General features: G+C 36.9%; 1 protein-coding gene across 15 annotated transcripts in view; it reads right to left on the bottom strand.

Moving 5' to 3' along the window:
• FOXN3 (forkhead box N3) overlaps nt 1–25,667 on the bottom strand; it is a 547,426-nt gene that overhangs the window by 441,811 nt on the left and 79,948 nt on the right. For 12 of the 15 annotated variants that reach the window (XM_056810542.1, XM_056810551.1, XM_056810553.1 and 9 more), the window contains exon 2: nt 2,788–2,936. The exons of 1 other annotated variant lie outside the window; for it this stretch is intronic. The gene's annotated coding sequence lies outside the window, so the exon portion shown is untranslated. Of the gene's footprint in view, nt 1–2,787; nt 2,937–6,102; nt 6,159–25,667 lie in introns of all 15 variants that reach the window. 2 more of the 15 variants (XM_056810558.1, XM_056810544.1) reach the window with 1 other exon arrangement.

The raw sequence follows: 25,667 nt of genomic DNA, 5'->3' as shown, positions 1-25,667 counted from the left end.
TTTTTTTTTAAACCCCTACCCTCTGTCTAGGATTAATACTAAGTTCCATGGCAGAAGAGCAGTTATGGGCTAGGCAATTGGGTTTAAATGACTTGCTCAGAGTTACACAGCTAGGATGTATCTGAAACTATACTTGAACCCAGGACACTTCCCATCTCTGGCTCTGGCTTTCACCTAGCTACCCCTTCTCCCTAATATTTATGTAAACATTAAAAGTAAATTATGAGCAAATTAATAAATCATTAATAAATAAATTATAAGCAAAAATAAGCTTGCAAAGCAAAGTAATGCCAAAGAGAGCATAAAATTTTAATCTGACGTCACTTCCAAGAAACAAATCTAAATTCAAGACAATTCTTTCTCTATATTCCAAGTTAAGCCTGGTCTGTCTTTGCAAGCACAGCTAGCTGCTTCTCTGTTTTAATGACCCCCTTCTTGTGGGCAGGCATCAAAGTGAATGAGACTCACTGGAACCCTGCCGGCATGTTGAAGAATTATCAGACCTTATGGTAACATCAATGGATCTTCCATTTTTTCCCCAAGTAGACAACCAGTGGAGGGAACTATCCAAAACAAAGGCTTTTCCACAGCATGTGGGTCCATTTTTAAGACTTGTTGATACTAGGGGAATGAGGATAGCTCATACACTAGCTTTGACCATTTTTGTGGGAAAAGGGGAGAGAGGAGCAGTTGACCATGCATGGAATCATTGAAAATGACTTCCACCATCCAAGGAAACACTTGTAAATACTTTATATGGTTTCTTAGGCATTTAGCTGGAATGAAATGAAATGAAACCAACAACAGACCCTCTTCCCTCTCTCCCCCAATAAACACACATCCATAGTAACAAAAAGTTAAAATATTTAGTCACTTTTAGATTTTATCATGGATGTAGTATCCCTGGAATGGAACCTGAAGTCATCTACTCCAACTCTCTCACTTTTTAAATTAGTAAACTAAGTCCAGGTGGTTCAAGGGTCAGAATACTGGGCCTGGAGTCACAGACTCATCTTCCTGAGTTCAGATCTGGCCTCAGTTACTCAGCCAGTATGTGACCCTGGGAAAGTCACTTAAACTTTTTTTTTTTTGCCTCAGTATCCACATCTGTAGTAGAATGAACTAGAGAAGGAAATAACAAATTACTCCAGTAACTTTGCAAAGAAAACCCTTTATGGTCCTAGTTGGGGGATCCTGGGCAAGTCACTTAACCCCCCACTGCCTAGCTTTTAGAGCTCTTCTGCTTTGTAACCAATATACAGTACTGATTCTATGATGGAAGAGAAGGGAAGAGAAAGAAAGGGAGGGGAAAAGAGGGAGGGGGGGAGGGGGAGGGGAAGGGGAAGGGGAAGGGGAAGGGGAACGGGAAGGGGAACGGGAAGGGGAACGGGAAGGGGAAGGGGAACGGGAAGGGGAAGGGGAAGGGGAAGGGGAAGGGGAAGGGGAAGGGGAAGGGAAGGGAAGGGAAGGGAAGGGAAGGGAAGGGAAGGGAAGGGAAGGGAAGGGAAGGGAAGGGAAGGGAAGGGAAGGGAAGGGAAGGGAAGGGAAGGAGAGGGGACTGGATGGAACAGAACAGGATGGGAGGGGAGGGGAGAGGAGAGGAAGAAGAGGGGAAAAAAGAACAGTAGAGAAAACCTCAAATAGGATCACAAGACATGGAACATGACTGAAAAGACAAACCAAGAAGAAGAAAGCTGTTACTGGATGATTTACCATTAAATGACCCAAATGCACACTTACTTAAGCTTCTTTTTAAAAAATGATTATTCTTTATAATAAAGCATTGGGCTTAAGCAAACATTTTCTTAAATTTCAAAAAACAAAAATTCTAATTCTTAAATAAAATTTGACTTTAAGCTGACTGAACTTATCTACCCAAATTCAAACATGATCAGAAGATTCCAGGCTTGTTTCAAAGGATGTTTTCAAGTTAAGAAGAACTAAATCTGGATTTAGGAGTTCAGTTTGCCTGGAGACCTTTCCTTCCCTACACATAATCCCTAACTTGTGACATCAGAATGTTGGAATCAGGAAATTTGCAGTGCCCAGAGTAAGATGATTATGATTTAGAGTAGGAGATTTGATGCTCAGAAAACCCAAAGTCCTGTGTCACCTACAAAGGACTTGCACTTGGAAAAGAAAGAAATACACACTATAGGAGGAAGTCCAGTTCTGTCCCTAGCCAGAAGACAGGGAAGTACTCCAGGCAGGATCACCAGTCTGTTTTTATTTTTTGAATTTAAAATATGTAAAGGAAACACCATGGATAAATACCCAAATAGAAATGCTTACTTGTTGACAAGGTAGCATATACTTCAACAGCATAATTTTAGGCTCCATTTTTTACCATGTTTACAATAAACATGTCACAACTATATTTTTAAAACCCACTTCTCTCTTCAAACCCTATGTTTAAATTAGTGCATATAAAACTATATCTATTCTTAAACTTTTCAAACCTCAAGTAATGTGCAAATATATATATGTATATTATATATATATATATATATATATATATTTTTTTTTTTAAACAAGTGATCAGGAGCAACACAGCACTGCCACCACCCTCAGCTCATCTCTCGGGAATAAAACAAGTCTGATAGTTGGGTAAACAGCATAATTACAGGTTCCAGTGTATGGGGATGTTAGCAAGCAAGATTTTACCCCATTTTTAAATCAACTTCTGAACTGATACGCCTGGTGAATCTGGGATGAACAGGTATTTAAACTAATTCTGCCGCTATCCGCAGAATGGTATAAGCCAAGAAAGGATGGTGATCTACTTACCACATTTGAGATCTTGTGGGGCAGTGAGGCGATGCAGTAGATAGAGAGCTGGGCCTGGAGTCAGGAAGACCTGAGTTCAAATCCCACCTCAGACATTTACTAGCTGTGTGACCCTGGGTTTGCCTCAGTTTCCTCATCTGTAAAATAAGCTGAAGACAGAAATGGCAAATCACTCTAATATCTTTTCCAAGAAAACCTCCACTGGGGTCATGAAAAGTATGAAATAACTGAAATAACAACTTTGTGACCTTAGAAAAGTAATTTTATTTCTTTAAGCCTCAGTTTCCTCATTTGTAAAAGGAAGGAATAAGATTAGATGATATTCAATATCTTTTTTCTAGCTACAAATCCTAGGATGCTATGAGATTACAACTCTACAGCCTATGAAAGATGAAAGGATTATAAAAACGCATCCTTGGAGGTAGCTGATCCAGAGTAAAGGGAGACACTGCAGAATACGGAAAGAAATCTGGACCAAGAGTCCAAAGATCAGATGTGCTATGTGACCTTATACAAATCACTTCCCCCTCTTGGAGTTTCAGTTTCTTCACTTTTTAAATAGTAGGCTGAACTAAATAACCCCTAAGATCTCTTCCAGCTCCAACATCCCATGGTTCTGTGTTCTACCTATGGTGGAATGACACTAGAATAAAAACATATAATAGAGAAATCAATCTGTTATGTTCAGCCTTTAATAAAATAAAAGAAGATGTATGTATGTGTTGGGGGTAGGGAAAGGGGGAGAATGGAGTCCTAAGTCTCAAATTTAATCAAAATGGAAAAATATGGCAAAACAGATATCTTTTTGCTATTGAATTTTTTTGAAGTTCAAATAATAAATGAAAAATGTATAAAAGTTAGTACTTATTAAAGTGGTACTTGAGAGCATAAAAGAAACTGATCATTCCATGTAGCAAGAGGCCAGATAAATCAAAGGCCAAAAATTTTCTTTTTTGCAATATTCCTATCTGTCTCAATTAGGGAAAGGGTCTCTGAAATGCATGTTTCTTTAACTATGGTGCTTTTTTTTTTTTTAAACCCTCACCTTCTGTCTTAGAATCACTACTATGTATTGGTTCTAAGGCAGAAGAGCAGTAAGTGCTAAGCAATGGAGATTAAGTGACTTGCCCAGAGTCACACAGCTAGGAAGTATCTGAGGCACATTTGAACTCAGGACCTCCCATCTCCAGCCCTGGCTTTCAATCCACTGAGCCACTATGAGAGCCAAAGAAAAAATAAAAATGTATGGTACATTTTTAAGAACCAAACACTTATGTCTGGAATTGAAAAGGGCACATAGGGTCATGGATTGAAAGCATCGTGGAATTAAGATGACCTTAGATCAAAGTCTAGCTACTGATACATAATGGCTGTGTGATCTTAGATAAGTTATTCAACTTCTGAGAGATCCTGGCACCCCTGCAAGCCTATGTGTTTCAGAACATTCTGCAATGGAAGAAGAAATTAGGTGGCATGATGAAGAAAGCATCTTCTTGAATTCAAATCCGACCTCAGATATTTACTACCTGTGTGACCCTGGGCAAGTCACTTAACCCTGTTTGCCACTGTTTTCTTTGTCCTAACAACCCTATAAATAGGGTCAAAGAAACACAGGACTAAGTGATTTAAAAAAATATATATGTATGTATGTATGTATGTATGTATGTATGTATGTATGTATATATGTATATACACACAGAGCTAGGTGTCCCAATAAATAAAGCATCTTCCTATTTCAAATCTGGTCTCATACTTATTGGCTGTGTGTCCCTGGATAAGTCACTTATCCTTGCTTGCCTCAGTTTCCTCACTTATAAAATGAACTGGAGAAGGAAATGGCAAACCACTCCAGTATCTGCTAAGAAAACTCCAAATTGGGTCACAAGTCAGACACAACTGAAAATGACTAAACAACATATATACACATATAAATATTATTATAACATAACACATACATGATACACATGTATATATTTATACACATATGCCATCTATACTATGCATATCAAACATTTCCTCTCTTAGTCTCAGACTAAAATGCTGCTGCCATTGAAAAGGCCACAGAGTGAGCCCTTTCGAGCGACGCCACGGCAGATCCCACTTCCTTGAAAGTGGACGTCGGGAGACCCAATGACATTGGGACAACCTGGAGGCGCTGAGCTTGGACAAGGACCATTCTGGATTATCTGGCCCTGGAGCACCTCTGGCTAACCGCAGACACCCTACCAAGAGGGAGAAATGAGTCTATCCTCCATGGAATGATTCCCCAAGAATTCTGAGCTCAGGAAATTGGATTGGGAGCATGAAAGTTGCCAAGGTGAAAGGCATTCCGATGTCCTTATCGGTTACCTCGCATCCTCCCTTCCCTCCGCGCCAGCAATGTCAGGGATGCTGTCCCGTGCTCCAGAAGCTGTCAGCTTTCATTTGGGGCCGGGAGGGGAAGGGCAAAAGGAACTCTTCTCCCCCCTCCCCCCAAGATTCAATAAAACCTCCTTACCCATCGCCTTACTATCTTTTCCCATTGAAAGAACCACCTACAGAAAAGTAGATGAAATCGACTTTAGCCAGCAATACAAAGGACAGCTGTTTTGTCTCAACAGAGCGTTTCCCTTTTAGGATTCCACATTCGTTTGACTGTGGCGAGGCATGTCTAATGTCTTAAACAAGATCTAGCTGTTTTCTTTTAGTTGAGGTGAAATTTCAGCTGGAAACCTACTCGGAGAGATCTGGAAGGATCAGTCCATATAAGAACAAGCCAGTATTTATTTTTCATGAGCATCCGTAGGCTGATCAAAACCTCCCTCTCCTGCCACAAAATGTGCAACCCGAGTATTTTTCCAGGCTCTTTTCGGTCTACAGAACACAGGTCAAGGCACGGAACAGCCCTTGGTTTTAATTCTCCTTCTTGCACCCCCTGAATCTTCAAGCAGCCCTCTTTAGTTAAAGACACTCATTCATGGTTCTGCACATAAAGCCATTTCCCCCGGTGACCTAGTGTAGAGGGAATGCAGTGAATGAACGACTTTACCAATGAGACACTGTGAACTTGTCCTTGGACTGCAACTGCCTGTGGGTAAAGCGTCGACACTCCTTTCCAGGCTGTCTTTTCAACAAACGGAACGTGTGCGTGCGCACCACACATACTTCCCCCACGTCGATCTAGCCTGCTCAGTCAGCATTTGGGGAACGTTTCTCCGTCCCGCCTGCCCCAGAATGCCATTGCATCAAAAACTAGAGAGAGGCAGCTAACGGATACATGGATAGACTGCCGGACCTGTCATCTCCCTGAGTTCAAATCGGGGCTCAGACACTTACCCGTTGGGTAGCCCTGGGCAAATGAGGCACGTCACTGTTTGCCTCAGTTTCCCCACCTGTAAAATGAACCAAAGAAGGAAATCGTAAAAACACTCTAGGGTCTTTGCCTAGAAAATTCCAAGGGGTCCCAGGGAGCCTGACACCTTGAAATGTCAGAGCACCAACAAAACTAGAAAGGTCATCAGAAAAATAATGGGATTATCCATTTAGAACCAGAAGGGACCTCGGACGCCATCTAGCCCAAACCATATATTTTACGAAGGAGGAAACATGTCCAGAGACTTGTCTAAGATCACACAGAGAGAACACGACTGAGTTAGAATTTGAATCTAGAACATGGATTCCAAAAACCAGGACTTTTTCTATTGGATTAGCTATCAATTTTAAAATTGATATTCTTCTGTTTTTTTTTTTTAATAAATCCTTACCTTCCATCTTAGAATCAATACTGTGTATTGGTTCCAAGGCAGAAGAGTGGTAAGGGCTAGGCAGTGGGGGTTAAGTGACTTGCCCAGGGTCACACAGCTGGGAAGTATCTGAGGGCAGATTTGAACCCAAGATCTGTCTCCAGGCCTGGCTCTCCATCCACTGCATCACTTAGCTACAACTTTGGCACTTCTTTGAAGGTTCATATTAAGAAAACTATTGGAGGGGAAGGGGCATCTGAATGGCTCAGTGGATGGAAAGTCAGTCCTAGAGACAGGTCTTGGGTTCAAATCTGGCCTCCAAACACTTCCTAGTTGTGTGACCATGGACAAGTCACTTAACCCCCACTTCCTAGTCCTTAGCACTCCTCTGCCTTGGAACCAATACACAGTATTGATTCTAAGATGGAAGGTCAGGGTTAAAAAAAAAATACCCACAACATGGAAATGGGTTCAAATCAAGAACACATGTGATACCCAGTGGAATAGCACGTCGGCTATGGGATGGGGGGGAGGGAGAGAAAATGATTTCTGTCTCCAATGAATAATGTTTGGAAATGACCAAATAAAACAATGTTTAAAATATATATTAAAAAAAAAGGATGTGCCCAAAGCTATTAGAAGCTTCAGATTGATTTCATATTATCACTACAAGTAAAATTTAACCTATCTGAACCCAAGTCTGTTGCATGAAAGAAGTAAAAAATATCAAGAATTGGAGAAAAACCAGTGGTCCACAGTTTAAAAGTCAGCTCAAAATGGATTAATTACAGAAAAAAAATTAATTTGGCGCCTTGCTAGCATTTTGAAATGTCAAAGTCAATGTGGTCCCAAGGTCTCTATGCAAACTACATTTCGATGAGATGTATAGTAAAAACTAATTTGTCTCCTCCCCCGAGAAATTGCTTGCAGAATGGTATATCTGAATAATTAAAAATGAAGCAGAAATGAGTGAGGGGCAGCCCTATTTTTGAAAATCAATTTGAACTCTGTGGGAAGAATGAAGGTTGGATGACTCTTTCTACCTGTGAGGCTTTCACCAAGATACTCCATCTCTCGGAGCCTTTGTATTCTCTCCTATAAATGAGACAACTTCTCCTTTAGTACTTAGAGAAACTAAATGACTTCTAGGAGCTTTTCCATCTCTGTCCCTGAGAACTGATTTAGACCTACCACCACTTAATAGAAAAAAGTACCTCTTCATGATTTTATTTTATTTATTTTTTAAAAGAACATACTTTAATATAAAAATAATGTTTTGTTTTGATTTTTGGTTTATCTAAAAGTCTATAAGAGAAATATATAGTCATAGCTTTATAAATATAACTTACTTATATTTATATATTACACATTACAGATATTTTATTTCATATATTTTCTAAATTTATAAATTTTATTAAATTATAATATACAAATATATTTATAATTAAATACTATGAAATATGAAATTTTATATTTCATAAATATATTTCTCAGATAATATAAGAAATATATTTTATATAAAACTATTTTGTATAATATATGAATTTATATATTATGTATTATATGAATATTATATATAAATATATAAAATATATATAATATATAATATAAATATATTTATTTATATAAATATAAAATATATATATATATAAAATATAAAATATAAAAAGAAAGTTTCAAAACATATAAGAGAGATGCATGATTCACCTTCCTATCCCTCTTCTAGCACAGGGTGTTTAAAGTTTGTTGAACTAAACTAAAAATTGATTAAACAAATAGCATCATCTGCAGACTGGAAGGCTAGTTCTAGAGTCAAGAAGACTTGGAATCAAGTTCTACATGAACAAAGCATTTAATTTCTCTAAGGTCTAGACTTGGGCCAGCTGGTGACCCAGGAACACTTGAATTCTAATTCAGCTTTAGACATTTATTAGTCAAGTTACATTCTTTACCTTAATTCTTTCATCTGTAAAATGGAGATAGTAATAGCATCTACTTCCCAGGGTGGTTGTAAGGATCAAATGAGATAATCATTGTAAAATGTTTAGCATGGCACATATAACTATTATATAAATGTTAGCTAATATTATTATTAAACTAGAAGGTACAGCCCCAAGGATGTGCTGCGTGCAGGTCCTATGGGCTTCCCCCTCCTGTTGAATTGCTAGTGTGAGCATTTTACACCTTGGAATTCAGAAAACTCTACAGAAATCCAGGCTTGATTATTGTTTTGTTGATTATTTCTATTTAAGAAAGTAATGGAGAAAATGTTGAAAATGCAGATTAAATTTTAAATCTGTCCTGAACACATTTTTTGCCCAGAACTAGTCCTTAAAATATTTATCAACACACCCTGGTCCATGGATGATTTGCAATGGCAGTTTCCCAGTTTCTACATTTGAATCACAGAATCACAAAATTGATCATCTGATCTAACCCATACCTGAGCAAGAATCTAATCTACAACTTGTCCCATCCAACTTCTACTTGAAGTCCTCCAGCGATATTAAGCTAAATCGATAAAACTCTTTGTAAAAATCAACATTTCAGACAATGCTCTTTTACTCCTGGCATTGAAAAAGTTTCTCATCTTCAAGAAGTATTTCAAGTTATTTGTTCTCCACCCCACCACCCCAAACCAACCCAACCTCCATTACATTGCCCATTTCATTATTTTTGTTGTTCAGTTGTTTTATTATGTCTGACTCTCTCTGCCTCTGTTGGGAGTTTTCCTGACAAAAATCCTGGAGAAGTTTGCTATTTTCTTCTCCAGTTTTTTATAGGTGAGGAAATTGAGGCAACTGGGGTAAAGTGATTTGCCCAGGATCACACAGCTAGTAAAGTGTTGGGGATGAGCCTTCTTGACTCCAGACCTGGCATTCTGTCCTCCACACCACCCAAAAGTCCATTCATTTCATTACACAATTAATCAAACATATTACCAAGTGCCTCAGTTATATAGTGACTAGAACTTCAAAGCTATAAATGGAAAATAATGCAAAATTTCTGCAACTCTTGAAAAAAACAAGCAAAAATTCCATTTTTCAATGCTATAGTCATTGACATTTTAATTTTTTAATTTATTTTTTCACATTAAAAATCACCATGTTAAAAAATGATGAGCCATAAATATTCTCACACTTAATGCTTTATCTGACTATAGGAAGGGAAAGAAAGAAGGAGGAAGGGAATGGGGAAAAAAGAGGAAGAGAGAAAGGAAAGGAAAGAAAAAAGGGGAGAAAGGAAAGAAAGGGAAGAGGGAAAAGGAAAAAAATGGGGGAAAGATCAATTAATAAGCATATCATACATTGTACTTGCCATATGCCAGGCCCAGAACTAGTGACTAGAGATATAAAGAAAAACAAAAAGAGGGAGAAAAAAGAGAGAATAGAAATAGAGAGAGGGAGAAAGGAAGAGAGACAGAGACAAAGAGTGAAAGTGAGAGAAAGAGAGAGAGAGAGAGAGACAGAGACAGAGACAGAGACAGAGACAGAGACAGAGACAGAGAGGGAAGGAGGATGAAAAAGACAGAAAGAAGTAAGTCAAAGAATCTGAGAGGGATCTGGGAATGAGAAAAAAGAGGATCTTGCCCCTAAAATGGTTCAGGGTTCTTGCCTACTCAGAAGCCCATCTCCAGAAGCCTTTTCCCAGGAGAATAAGGGTTTGAATCACATCAGTATACTTAGGCAATCTCCCAAAAATAAGTTTTGAGCACAGATCTCACTTTTTCCAAAACACATACTGGGGAACTCAGCCCAATAAGACAGAATTGGCTTTAACACACAGCTCTTGAGTCAATAATTCAAATAGCAGGGAATAAAGCCCAGCCAATAAAGCCCTGTGTGTTTGGGGCAGCACTTCAGCCAGGAGGCAGGACTTGTGATTCTCCTAGTCTAGGCCGGAAGGCTGAGTTACTGCAGAATTCTGAGGAAGGCCCTGTCAGTGGATATCAGGATTTCTAATAGTATAATGACAACTGACATTTGGAAAGCATTTTAAGATTTGCGAATCTCTCCACTTAACCTTATCTTCTTCACACCTCATGATACCCCTATAAAGATACTGCAGGTAGGATTAAACCCATTTTGCAGATGAGGAAATAGGCTCAAAAAGATTTGTGACTTGGCCAAGTGCAGCATTTAATACCATTATATACACCGTGCCCGTTCTATATTTGTAATTCTCTACTTTTATATAGAATTATATAAATTTATAAAATATATAGACTGATAGATTAAATATAAATATTTATTTTAAATTTAAATAAATATATTATATATTAAATTATATTTATAAAAAATAAGAATTCTGTATTTATTTTAAAAAAGGAGTTATTTAAAATGTCTGAAATAGGAGGTTAGGTAGCATAAGAGATAAAGAAGGTCCTAGGTTCAAACCTGACTTCACACTTCCTAGCTATATGATTCTGGGCCAATTACTTCCCCCAATGGCCAATCTTCTGCCTTAGAATATATACTTTGTATCTGATTGTTTTCAGTGGTGTGAAATATTTGGGCAGAAGGGAAAGTCCAAAAATAATAGCTTCAAATTTCTCCTCTATGAAGTAGGAGTCATCACAATGGCACTATCCACCCCAAAAGGTTCTTTGCAAGTGCTACAAAAATGTTTACATAATTCAAGCCCTGCAGGAAGAAAGATCTGGATTCAAAGCCTCCCAGTTGTGTGATCTTGGGCAATTTATTTACATTATCTCAGTCTGTGCCTCTTCATTTATAAAATGGAGGTAATAGCTATACTTCCCTCGCAGGGATGTGGTGAGTATCAAAAAAAAAATAATATACACATTTAAAGGACTTTGCAAACCTTAAAGAGCTCTGTAAATGCTAGTTACTATTATTATTATTACTATTAAGTGTGAGTTATTAGATAACTCATGTTTATCAGTTTGTTCCTTAATCTAAAACTATCACCACAGAAAGGTAGAATGTCTTTTTTTTTTTTAACCCTTTTAGAGTCAATTCTGTATATGGGTTCCAAGGCAGAAAGATGGTAAGAGCTAGTGTAAACCTTAAAATTTCTTAGACTTATAAACATTGGAAATTTCACCATTGGGAAATTTCATACTTGAAAAATTTCCTATTGATAGTGGGAACTCTATTGGAATGTGAACCCCATTTGGCATGGGAGGTTCCTCCTCCTCCCTTCTTAAGATTACTTTAGGACAGAAACCTTTTGCTGAACAATGGAAAGGGCTTTGACCTATGCTTAAGCATAGAACAGGAATTTCTTTGAGTCATGATTGATTTTAGAATTGATACAATGGAGATACTTGGAATGACAGAACCAGGTCTTGGAAATTGCAATCTCCACCCTACTCAGTCCTAACAGGATTTAGGAAGGGCTGCAGCATAGATCAAAATTTAATTATTCCAATCTCTACCCTACTCAGGGTAACAGGATTTAGGAAGGGCTGCAGCAAAGGATCAAGATTTAATTATTGAGAATATAACCTTCAACAGACATGTGCAAAGCCACAGACCTCTGGGCAGTCCTGGGTTAAGCTAGAGCCACCATTGGCACAGGGAAAATGATGGACAGTGATTGGTAGATGTAAGAACTGAGGGGAGGGAACTTGGATGGTTTGCTTAAAGAGAGAGGGGTCTGAGGACTGAGGTGGTTGGTTGGAGAGTTTTGGCTCTGAGTGGTTGGAGAGGTGCTCTGAGAAGCTTGCTCTGAAGGAAGCTGGAGGTGGAGGCCCCTGAGACTGTTTCTCCATTTTGGTCACGTGAGTGATAGGGACTGATCTCCTTTCTTTGCCCCAGCTATCTAAGGGCTTGGGCCTTTTGGCCCAGCCTCAACAGAAGGGGTATTTAAGCCCTATTCCCTTCTCTCCCCTTTCTCTCTCCCTCTCTCTCTCTATCTCTAATTCCTTTCTTCCTCCTGTTTGTAATTAAACTCTATAAAAGGTTGACAGCTGACTTGAGTTTTCATTTAGGAATTACATAGCTGAATTCCTTGGCGACCTTAAATTAATATATATCAGTCTTTTAAAGTGATTTCCTTGTCACACTAGGCAATGGGGGTTAAGTGACTTGTTCAGAGATCAGGTTTGAACTCAGTACTGCCTGGTTCTCAATCCACTGAGCCACCTAGTGGAGCCCAATCACCAAGAGAAATAGTTTAATAATATTATTTATTTGATCATTATTATTAACATTATTAATAATTGTATTATTACATAATTTTATATATAACATGTATAATTTTATATATAACATTGATAATGTTAATAATTAATATTATTATTAATGAAAATCATTATATAATAACACTTGGGAGAGTGTTTTGGGGGGACACCCATGGTCAGTAAGCATGAACTAGATGAAAATCCAACAAAGGAGACTGAGAAGGCGTGGGAAGGGAATAAACCAGAAGAGATCTGAAAGAAATAAGAGCAAGAGAACGGGGAGTGGAGGAACCATTGTCTTCTAAAGAAATTTAGTCATGAAAAGGAGGAAAGATTTAGGACAATAACTAGCATGGATGGACAGACAGATCAGGTGAGGGTTTTGGAGGATATGGGGGATATGGGCATGTTTGCAAGCAATAGAAAGCAACCAGGAAATAGGGAGAGACTGAAGATAAATGAGTGAAGATGAAGAGACAGGGAGCAATCTGCTGGAGAAGACAAGGATGAGTGTCTCTTCTGAGGTACAAACTGCATTCAACTCAAGTACAAGTGAATGCTTCAACCATGGAAGTCACTCAGAAGAACAAGAATATTGTAAGGAACCTCCCTCCCCCCTCAACTCTAGAAAAGTATTTATGGGAAAAATCATCACAAGTTCGATTTTTAAGGAAATGTATTTAACTTGAAAGTACAAAAGCAGAAGTTGAGGCTATTTTTGCTTAGTATTGTATCTACTTTCCTCTGCAACTGCATGTAAAGATAACTTCATTAGAATTTTTTAGAAAACTACTTTATAATGATCTTTGTTTCCAATGAATAATGTTTGGAAATGACCAAATAAAATAATGTTTAAAAAATTTAAAAAGCAAAAAAATTATAATAATAATTAAAAAAAGAAAACTACTTTATAGAGCAAAAGACAATTGATATTCTATTCAAAGGACAGGGACAAAGATAGAGACTGAACTTGTGATGTATTGCTTTAGTTTGTTTTTGTTTGGTGTCGTTTTAGTCATATCTGCCTCTTTGTAATCTCCTTTGGGGTTTTCCTGGCAATAATACTGCACTTTTTTGCCATTTCTTTCTCCAGCTCATTTGACAGATGAGGAAACTGAAGCAAACTGGATCAAGTGACTTACCCAGAGTATGAAGAAGTTAGTGTCTGAGGCAGGATTTGAACTCAGAAAGATAAATCTTCCTGACCCCAAGACTGACACTCTATCCACTATGTCACCTAGCTGCCCTTGTTGCTTTAGGATACCCTACAGGAGGGAAATCCTTTTACTGATGCAGGTCATCAGCTTCTTTGCAACCTGCACTTTTAGAAAGTTGCTTAGAATCCTCAAAAGTTATATGATTTCCCCCCAAAGTCAAACATATGGTATATTTGTAGAGAATTGGACTTGGACCCAGGGCTTCTTGATTTCCTGACTTCAAGTTTGGCTCTCAATCCAATATGACTTGTTGCCCACAATCATTCAACTAGTATCTGACTCCAAGTTCAGCATTCTGCTGAGATTCCACCCTGCCCTCTCCATAAATATAAAACATGATGATGAAATTTAATGAAAGAACATGAAATACGTGGGAGAATGGCCAAGTCCAACAGATCAGACTCAGTATTTTCATCTGTAAAATGAAGGTAATCATTCTGTAAATATGTAACCTAACAGGACTGTTGAAAGGAAGGTACATTATCCACGTACAAGACTACTTATAATAAAATATATATTTAAAGAAATGCAGCAAGCTACCAATGATTCCTTCTAAATTATTCTTGACTTTTTTTCTATATCCTTTCTAGCAGTTTGGGACTCTGCTCAGAATATTTGTTGCCTACATTCATAATTGAAGAAAATGCCAAATTTCAGTTCAAAATAAGTAAAAATAAAGATATTTTTTGCCTCATCCAACTTCACCCATATCCTCAGGTGAAGAACCCCTAAATCTCCTTATTGCTTTGATTTTCCATGTACTCATGTATTAAGTATAGAAACAGGAGATCCCAAATATTATTTTAGCTTTAATAGGTTATTTAAAACAGCAAAACTAGAAGAACCAAATACATATTTACTACTACTATGTAATAATAACTATGTATTAAGATTTAATAGCTTTTCACTGCAGTGAGACTTTTGTGTCATCCTATATGGACATGTGTTCATGAACATCTGTGATACACATAAACACATGTTCATTGTCAACTAGCTGCACTAAATGTGTAGATGGTTCTTTTAGTTTAGCTTTTTAAAAATCTGTTTCACTTTGAGATCCAGTTCTCTTAAGACATCTGGAGGTCAAAGAAAATGTAGAAAACCTTGGGATAAACATTTTCCATCTTTTTCTTTATCCTTTCCCTTTAAATCTACAAGATGGTGGCAGAAAAGACATTATTCACTCCCGTTAACTCCCCTAATTAGTATTCCCAATTTTGGACTATGGATACTTCTCTGAATACGTACAGGGAGCTTTGGGAAGTAGGCTTCATACTGAATAGAAGGAATTTGGTGTGTGGCTAAACTGAAATGAAGCAAACATTTTTTTTTTCCTAGCAGAGAAAAAGTCCCTTCATCTTGGCCTCAAGAAGACTGCTGATTACAGAACTCAAGGAATCCCTCACATTGGAATCTCTTAGGGCACATGAGAAATAAACTTTCACTTAAAGTTGTCTGGGGTCCCAAAGTCACTAGTCTGAGAGAAAACTTAATAAAGTACATATAAGCGATGACCTCCAGATCAAATCTTATTTCAATAAACTCCAAGAGACTGTCCAAATTGCTTTGCTGTACAGGAATTTGGTAACATAAAATATTGTTTGAAATAAGTGAGTCATAGGCTGGGGTTTAGAAATATTCTATCAGAGACCATTGTAATAACTGTTGAAATGGAGTCTGATGTCTAATTGAAAATGTCTACCTGACTTGTTTATTACTAAATGAGTTTTCCATAAGAGGTGAAGATAGAAGAAAAAGAAATGCACTGCATCTGCAAAGTTAATTATAGACACATAAAATGTGGTCAATAGTTATCACCCTGTCAAATCTAAATCCCAATCCTTCTTAGCCTGAACTCATACATTTTATATCCTAGCTAGGAATTAAAAGGAAGGAGTTGTGTTTTGTCCTATTCGACTTTGTTATGTAATAATTAAAATTGGTTGCCAAATGTAATAATTTTAAAAAGTTGTGGTCACTTTTCATCATAATAAAAAATTAAACTATGAATATGTTAGTAGCTTTAGTGGCTTTATTATAGCATAATTGTGATAGTAAGAGAGGGAAATGGAGGAAGAAGATAAGGAATTTTCTAGCCTTCCACCCTAAGCCTCCTCCAAAGAAATCTAGCTTGCCCCACCACCACCACCACCAAAGTTCCAATCTCTGGTCAGAAGAGTAAGAGAGTCTCAAACTCCAGGTTCCAGTCTCCAGGTAGAAGTCTGCAAAAGTCTCTTCAACCCAGGCGAGTCACCAAAGCCAAATTCCTCGAGCCACCAACGCAGTAGACACCTATGTAGAAGTCCTCCCTCAGCAAGAGCCACCAAGACATCAGAATGAATCAGAATGCCCTTGGTTGGCTTTTTTATAAGCAGTTTTCTCCACATCACTTCCTGTCTCTCTGGTTTCTTCTTCCTTTCACTGTGTCCATCACATCTCAGGAACTCATCACAATCTTTCAATTTGTCTAGCACTATGGGGTGGGAGTGGGATGGGGTTGGTGCAGTGCTTGTGTTCTTTTAGGATGTGAATTTTCTTTCTTTCTACCTTACTAAATGTTAAGTAGGGGTACTTTAAGTTTTTGATTGATTAACTTAAAATAGACAAAGGGAATAAAAATTCCCTTTCACAATCCCCCCTATGATTCTACTGGGAGACTAGCATATTGAAATCTCTCAGATTTACATGCCTAATCTCTCCAATGAATCATTTAAAATCTCCAGCTTATACCTCTAAAGATCTTCTAGCTAAAGGTACATACAATATTGTACTTTCTAAGGGGAAATTATAATAGTTGGAGATAAGTGGGAAATAAAAGAGAAAGAGAGCAAAACCAATGATTGGTAGGCATATTGAAAAAAGCCATTTGGGGACAATGCCCTTTGGCATAAGAGTTTACATTCAAAATAAATGTGTTCAACTCCCTTCAGTTTGATTCACTATATCTCAAAGTTCATTTTGGATCTTCTGATGCAGTATATGGTTTCTACAGGTTTCTTTTTTGTACCTTCTTTAAAAGAGTTCACTTTCTTGATTTGAGAAGTTAGCGAGCTTCTTTTCCTAAAATTTATCTCAGAAAAAATTTAAATATTGGATTTTATTAAAATTATGCAACCCTGGAACTTTGTTGGGGGAGTGAACTAGATTTCTTTGGAGCAGACTTTGAGTGGTAGGCTAGAAAATTCTTTTCTTCCTACATTTCCCTCTCTTACTATCACTATTTTGCTGTAATAAAGTTACTAAAGCTATTTGCATACTCATAGTTTAATTTTTAATTATTATAAATGGCAACCACAAATTTTTTAAAATTATTACATTTGGCAACCAATTTTAATTATTACAATTGGGAGGTGAGGGTAAAGGAAGGAAGTGTTATTTCATATATAAAAGCAGCACTAAATACCAAGTGGAAAGAATGTTTCATCAGTTTTTCTTGACATCAAGTCTATATCAGTCTCAGAAACTTCCCCCATCACTCCTGCTTGTGCCCTCTGGGATCAAGCAAAGCAATTACTAATCCCTCATCCCCATAATAGTTCAAATATTTGAACCTGGTTATCATGTAACCCCCCTAAGTTTTTTATTCTTCACTAACCACCACATCCTACCCCATTCACATTTCAGTCATTTTTTTAGTTACATCTAACTCTTTGTGACCCCATTTAAGGTTTTCTGGGAAAAGATATTGGAGTGGTTTTTCATTTATTCTCCAATTCATTTTACAGATGAGGAAACTGAGGCAAACAGGATTGAGTGACTTGTCCTGAGTTACAGGTCAGATTTTAACTTGGGTCTTCCTGACTCCAGTCCAATTACTCTATGTACTACATAAGCTAGCTGCCCTCTAAACATCTCCAGTTCCTTTAATGCATGTTCATATTAGAGAGATTCAAGGCCCTTCAACAATCCTGTCACTGTATGATCTCCTTTGTCCTTCCTAAACCATGATGCCCTGAATAGAACATGTATTGCCAGGGATAATTTGACCAGAGCAGCCCACAGAAAGAACATCACATCCTTATTCCTAGAGATTATATCTCTCAATGCAATCTATTGTTCAAGTTAGTTTTGTCTAATTTTTTTTCCTAATTATAACGGAGGGCTCAGTGAAAGGATGAGTGGTTCAAGGAAGAGATCCTGAGATCTTATATATATGTATATATATATATAAATATAATATATAAAACCTTCCCACAGTATTCTCAGGTAGATCCTGAGATTATTTATATCCTATATATAGAATATATAAAATTTCCCAAAGTATTCTCAAGTAGATACTGAGATTATATATATAAATATATAATATAAAAACTTCCCAAAGTATTCTCAAGTAGATCCTATTTTAAAGATATGATTCTGTATTAAATATATTTTATATATGATTAATATGCATATAATAATGTATTTAATATGTAGGTTCTGAGATTATATTTACTATGTATTAAATATATATTTGTTTATATATAGTTAATATATATAAATAATAATGTATTTAATAAATAATAATCTCAAGATCTACTTGAGAATACTTTGGGAAGTTTTGATATCATGTCTAAGCAGAAAATGAAACAGATGAGGAATCCTGAAAACCATGGAAAAGTTCCATAACTAAAAAGGAATTCTCACTATAACATGCTTGACAAGATATATAGATATGTGTGTGTGTTTAAAGGAAAGTATGTAATATATGATATATAATACACATCACAATACTATATATCATGTATTTTATATATAATTATACCAGAAGTGTGTATATATGCAGATATGAATATATGTGTGAATATACAATAAATATACCTACAAAGATGTCAGTAAAAATGTTTAAAGGGCGGAAAATCCACCTAAATTCTAGTCTCAATTGTGCCACCAACTGACTGTGTGACCTTGAATATTTCGCCTAACTTCTTTAGCCTGTTTTTCTCTTCTGTAGAATGAGGGGTTAGAAGGGACAATCTTACAATTTCCTCCAGCTTGAACCATCTTTAAAAGCTTTGCCAAACAGGGATAAAGGCCTGCCCTATCACCACACAAGGACACTAGAGACTAGTCAGAACAAACAAACAGGGTGCATTTGTCCCGCGATGCAACAGCCCGGGTTTTATCAAGTTCACATTTGTGCCAATTCACAAAGCGGTGTTCACTGGTGTCTGAGTCTGACAGAGTGAATGAATGAGAGGGATGAGGTGCCAATGTTTATTCATAAAAAAAAAAATCCACCATTCCCCCTCCTCCCAAGGGATTCTCTGAGATCTGTTAACAGGATTCTAATTTGAGATGCAAGTGTAGTTTAATTAGATGACATTCTTGGGGATTTTCATTCCTTTTACTACCGAGGGGTTAATGCACAGAGATCTTCCTTGATTCTTCAGAAGGCAGATAACACCAGCCACTTGACATTGGGCTTGGAAAACAATCGCCTCTTTCCACAACACAGTCATTACATAAATAGTACAAGTAAAATAAAAGCCCAACAGCAGAGCGTATACTGCTCTCTGACTGATGGAAGCAATCAATCCTGCAGTTGAATCACTTAACTAAAAAAAAAAAGTAGAACTAAAAAAAAAAGTAGAAGAGACATTCCTTTTCTGAATTGACGGATGGATAGAAGCGATGACAGAGTTGCTTGAACTTATAGACAGAAGATAAAAGGTTGACACCTAGTTGGGCTGCTTACAGTAAAAGCCAGATGACCCCACTGTAGACCTCACTTTTCCCATCTATGCTGTAAAAATTAAAATTAAATTTAAAATTAATAATTCTCTTAAAATATAATAATTTTATTTATTGTACATATTTTTATTATGAGATTAATTTTAATTTTTACAATACAAAAGGAATGTTAATCCTTGTGCTATCTACATCACAGAGTTGTTGGGAGAAAAATTCTTTATGGTTGTATTCGTTAAATAAATGTTATGTGCTGCAATTTTTGTTTGATCTATTTTACATTTGATGTGTGCATTGTGTAGTGGATCCATTTGGCAATCTGGTGAAGTCCTTGGACTCTTCATCATGATTTTTTTTTTTGGTTTGTTTTTAAAATTTACAACTGAAAGAAATCTCAAGTTTCTGTTAGAGGATACTGAAAATAAAAATGTAGCGGGGGGGAAAGTGTTTCCTAGGCAAGTTCACAGACCCAGTGAACTCTATCATAAGACCCCTGGGAAAAACTTGGAGACCCAGGTTAAAAATCCCTCATTTAGACGGCGACAGTCCTTTCCCTTGCTAAGAATACTAGGATTCTACAGTTCACTAGCTAAGGGTTTAAGAAACACATTCTGTGGAAAATAAGCCAATGAGCTTTCAGGTTAAAGGTGAGGCTGGAACAAGGGGAAAACTCTTTAGCTCCAGCAAAGTTGAGTACAATGAATGGGCTCCAAGTCTTTATAAAGAAGTCAATGAAATTAGTAGCAGAGACCAGAAGCCAAAAAAAAAAAATCTTCCAACCAATCCTAGCACAGGGCTGAGCTACCAAGAACAAAATCCAACCATTCTGGGAGGCTAAGCTAAAACTACTGCTCAGATTCCTTGTGTTGGAACTGTGATGTTAATAGATTCCACCTCAGCCAAAAAAGGGAGCCAATGGCAGAAAATCTATCTTCCTCCAGCAAAGGTTGCTAGGCAACGAGCAAGCTTTTGGCGTTTGGATGATGTCTCCAGGCAGCAACGACTACACACAATAAAGTCCTCCATCCCTAACAACTAAACTTGATTTTGATAGATCGAAACAGAATCAAAATCTATCTTAAAAAATATTGTTTCCCTTTATTCCAAATTCAAAGTTTGGAGGGAAAAGAAGGAAATCAGAACCTTGAGGCAGCTAAGGACTATATTATGGAAGTCATTAGGGAAGGGCCACTTAATACTTCTGGATTATTCCTTTTGCCTTACACTTTGGAAACTCTTTAGGAAGTTCTCCCCCCCACTCCATCCCATCCTCATGTCCCATCTAAGGCACTGAGAGAATCCAATTTATCCACAGACCTACTTCTGAGGACCACAAAGGGTTTGTTTTGTTTTGTTTTTTAATTTTTTATTTTTTAAAGAACAAATATTGTAAAAAGCCTTTAACTATAACTTTATTTTATATATATATATATAACACTTCACTTTTAAATATAACTTTATTTTTATTTATAATATATACTTTAATATATTTTATTTTTATATATGTTTACATATTTTATTTATTATTTTATATAATTATAACATTTTATTATATTTATTTATTATAAAATATATTTATTTTACAGGCAATACTGTGCATGGAGTGCTGGTCATGGACTTGGGAGGATGTGATTTCAAATCCAGCTTCAGATACTTCTTAGTTGTTAGTAATTACTTAACCCTATTTACTCATCTGTAAAATGAGCTGGAGAAGGAAATGGCAAATCATTCCAGTATCTCTACCAAGAAGACTCCAAAAAAGATTATGAAGAACAACAACAACACATTAAGCTTGACATTTGTCGGAGGCAGGCAGTTTATATGGAAAGAGGGTGATGGGTTCTGCCCCATCGCAGTGACCACTATCTGACCAAGGCTGGAGGGATCACATGACCAAGTAGCATTCTGAAATTGGTTATATGAATATCCATATCCTTGTCTCTCTTGGAGGGGATAGACACGGTCTGAATAAAAAGGACTTTCCTAGCAGGGTTCCTTAAAATCTTCAGAATTCAGGGATTCTTAGCCTGGAGTCAAGTTTTAACTTAATGTGTTTTTTTTTTAATCTATATATTTTGATAAATTTATTTCAATATTACTTGTTCCCACTATAATTTTTTTAAGCATTTAAAAATATTAATCTGAGAATGGATCCATAGGCTTTACCCATTTGCCAAAGGAATCCATGGCACAAAAAAAGGTGAAGAATATGTGAGCCAATTAGATGAAATCTACATATATATAAATGATGCTGGAAGGAGGGAGGCCTCTCCCTGCCACTGGACCTGTGAGTTGATCCCCTTCAATAAAAATTCTTTCAATTACCTTATTGTGGCTGTTGCTGCCATGAATTCCCACCATTTTGAACCCAGGCTCTCCAAAGGTACAGAAGTCAATGTATTATAGAGGAAAGACGAGTGGGCTTTAAATCAAGAGGCCTGTATTCAACATGCCCTCTCTGATACTTCTTCCTGGCTATGGAATTCTGGGCATAGCACTTAATCTCCTTTAATTTTTTTTTCTATTGTGGTGATAATTATGCTTGAAATACAACATAAAATAATCATACCTTCTGATCCAAGAATTGAATTGTTGAGGATATATCATAAAAGGGTTATTTAAAAATAATAACAGTTCAAAAATGTTTTTATTCATAACTAAAAAAAAAGGTAGGCAACCTAAATGTCCAAAAACAGAGGAATAGGGGGCAGCTGGGTGGCTTGGTGGATTGAGAGTCAGGCCTACAGACCGGAGATGCTAGGTTCAAATCTAGCCTCAGATGATTCCTAAGTATGTGACCCTGGGCAAGTCACTTAACCCCCATTGCCTAACCCTTACCACCTTTCTACCTTAGAACCAATATGCAGCATTGATCCTAAGCTTGAAGGTAAGGGTTAATCAAACAAAAAAAAAGGAATAGTTAGGTGGTACAGTGGATAAAGAACAGGGTTTGGAGTCAGGAAGACTTGAATAAAAAACAGTCTCAGATAATTAAGGGCTGTGTGATCGTGGGCAAGTCATTTTACCTGTTTTCCTCAGTTTCTTCACCTGTAAAATGGGGATAATAATAGCCCCTATCTTCCAAATTGTTATGAAGATCAAATGAGATAAACATTGTAAAGTGCTTATCAGAGTGCCTCGCCTATAGTAAGTGTTATATAAATGTTAGCTATTATTATCTTTTTAAAAACTAGACTACATTGATGTAATGGAACACTTTAAGGAAGGTAAGGATGACTATAGGAGAAATAGAAGAAATCTACTAAGAGTTTTTATAAAAAATGCAAAGTAAAATAAACAACTACAAGTAGAGAGCAGCCTAATGATGATGAGAGAGAAAGTGAATAAGAATGAATGGACAAAAAATATATATAGATAGACTTGTGGAAAGAATGACTGAAAATTTATGATACTTTATATATGGAAATGAATGTAAATAGAAATCACTACAAAGCAAATTCCTTGTTTTGTTTTTATTTGTTGTCCAGTCCAACTCTCTGTGATCCCATGGACCAAAGCATTCCAAAACTGTCTGGAAAGGTTCTTTGGCAAAGATACTCAAGTGGTTTGCCATTTCCTTCTCCAATAGATTAAGGCAAACAGAAGTTAAGTAACTTTGACTTGCCCAGGGTCACACAGCTAGTACACATCTGAGCTGGGATTTGAACTCAGTTCTTCCTGACTCCAGGCCCAGTGCTCTATTTCCTGTGCTACCTACCTCAGTTGCCTCTAAATTAATTGTATTGTTATACAATATTAAATTTATAAAGAACTGAGTTTTTCATTTAAAAACATGTAATCTCACTGTCCCTCTCCCAAATAATAAATACTTGAACTAAATACCTTATGTTTCCCCAAAAAGTGCTTTCTAAACATTCTAAACTTTAGAAATGTCAAGTTGTTAATTATTAGTAGTGATAATAGTAGTAATATTATTGCTAACATTTTTATGCCTGGCTCTATTTTATCCACAGTTCTTAGCTAAACTATTTTATTTTATTTTTTAAAAATATTTTCCTGTGTTTACATAATTCATTTTCTTTCCCTCTCTTCTTTTCTTCCCCTCTCCCAGAGCCAATAAACAATTCCACTGGGTTGTACAAATGTTATCACTTGATATCTATTTCCACATTATTTCTTTTTACCATATAACTGAAACACAATCACATATTCATATAAACAAGTGATACATCATAAGTTTTTCTTTTGCATTTCTACTTCCATAGTTCTTTCTCTCAATGTGGATATTAACTAAATTACTTTAATTTTCTCTCTCTGTTTTTGGTCTACCTGGCTTGGGAATCAATACCATATTTGTGTCATAAAATGAATTTGGTAAAATTCCTTCTTTTCTTATTTTGTCAAATATGAAGTAAACTATTTTAGCAAAAGATTGCTTTACAACTTTCTTCATTCCAACATTTAGGGTGAGCAAATAGCACCAAAAGGGGCATGTGAATAAATGCCCACTAATTCTGTGTCTAGCCCTGAATAAGGAAGTTGGAGGGGCAGGATGGAGTGGCAAGAAGGGAGGAGACAAAAAAACTATGATAGAATTTCTGCCCTCATTCTGTCATTTCCTGTCACCAGCTACCTGGGTGAGCCTAAGGAAAACCCTCCCATTATTTTTGCAAATGACACTCTGTGTTTCCAAACAGCATTCAACTTTTTATATTATGAAATTTACCATGTAAAAAGAATTTCACATTTTTATTGAAATTGCTGAGGCATTTGGCCTTCTCCCTTTGTGATTTCAGTGTCTATTAAAGCATGAGCGCTCTCAAAAAAACCAAAACAAATAAAAAACATTCAGAGCCTATGTACTCTGTAAAATGAAAGGCCTGGACTGGCTGATCCACTGGGTCCCTTCTAGTTTTGACATTCTGTAATTCTGTGACTCTCACAGTAGGTTCAGCCCCGAAGTAGCTGGTAAGGATGTCTCCTTTTCCAACCGCGATCACAGGTGATACTTTGGCATCTGCCTTATTCTTCTACAGGCCATCCTTCTCACCCATACCTGTCTTCAGGGACCTGATCAGATTCCCAAAAGGATTCAGGATGGTTCAAAACCCACCCCCGTCTTCAATCTGTTGACTTTTTTTTGGCTCCAACATAGCCTTCTTCCCAGGGACAATAAAACTCTCCTAAAAGACACTCAGGCTTTCTTTCTAGTCCCTCTCATTATTCCTTTCCTTTGTCTGAAAAAGCCGTCCCATCATTTCTGTGTAATTGTTTGAATTCATTTCCTTCCTGCCAATATTATGTGGCAACAGCCTCCCCAGAAGCAAAAACCTGCTTCCACCCATCCCGAAGAATTGCTCTTCCTTCTCCGTCTGTGTAATCCATGACCCATCATTATGATCTGGCGCAGAATTTCCACAAAAGTGAATGAGGGCAGGCGGTCTAAAAAGCCAATTTGAATGGGTAATTTTCCCCCCACATCTACTAGAAGGGCGAGAGATGCCAAATCCTGCCCATTGTCTCTTCCTAATGTAGTCTAATGTAGATGATTTCATACCCATCACTGTGGTAATCCAGCACCCTCAAGGTTGCTTCCAGGACTCGGCCAACTCCACACATCCATTATGGATCCATTACAACTTGAGAAGCGTTTCCATGTTTCTTACAACACATTAAAATGCGCAGCAGTAGCTAAAAACAGAGTACTCTGTAACCAGGATGATGATAAAATGCAGTCTGATGGAAACGTATGTATCATGATTGCTCACTAACAAGCCATATGCCCTCAAGACACGAAGAATAAGGGAGTTTTTAATGTCTTGGCCTTGGAAAGAATGTCTATCGATGAGCAAAAGGCAATCCAGAAAATGGGAAGAATATTGGATTTAGAGACAAGAGACCTCCATTCAAGTCTTGTTCCCACTCTTTACTACTTATGTGACTGTGGACAAGTCACTTTATCACTCTAGGCTTCAGTTTCTGTATCTGTAAAATGAGGAGATTAGAGAACTTCAGATTCCCTCCAGTTGAAATCTTTTGATCCAAAATTTTCAGTTTTTTAGTTAGAAGAGATCAAAAAGTGATATTTAATTTGTTTCCAAAGAAAATAAAGAAAAACTAAAATCCAAGGATAATCTGGAAGGACTAAATTTATCATTAAAT

The sequence above is a fragment of the Monodelphis domestica genome, chromosome 1 (assembly GCF_027887165.1).
Source record: "Monodelphis domestica isolate mMonDom1 chromosome 1, mMonDom1.pri, whole genome shotgun sequence".
NCBI classification, from domain to species: domain Eukaryota; kingdom Metazoa; phylum Chordata; class Mammalia; order Didelphimorphia; family Didelphidae; genus Monodelphis; species Monodelphis domestica.
This window is presented reverse-complemented; position numbering and strand designations above follow the sequence as displayed.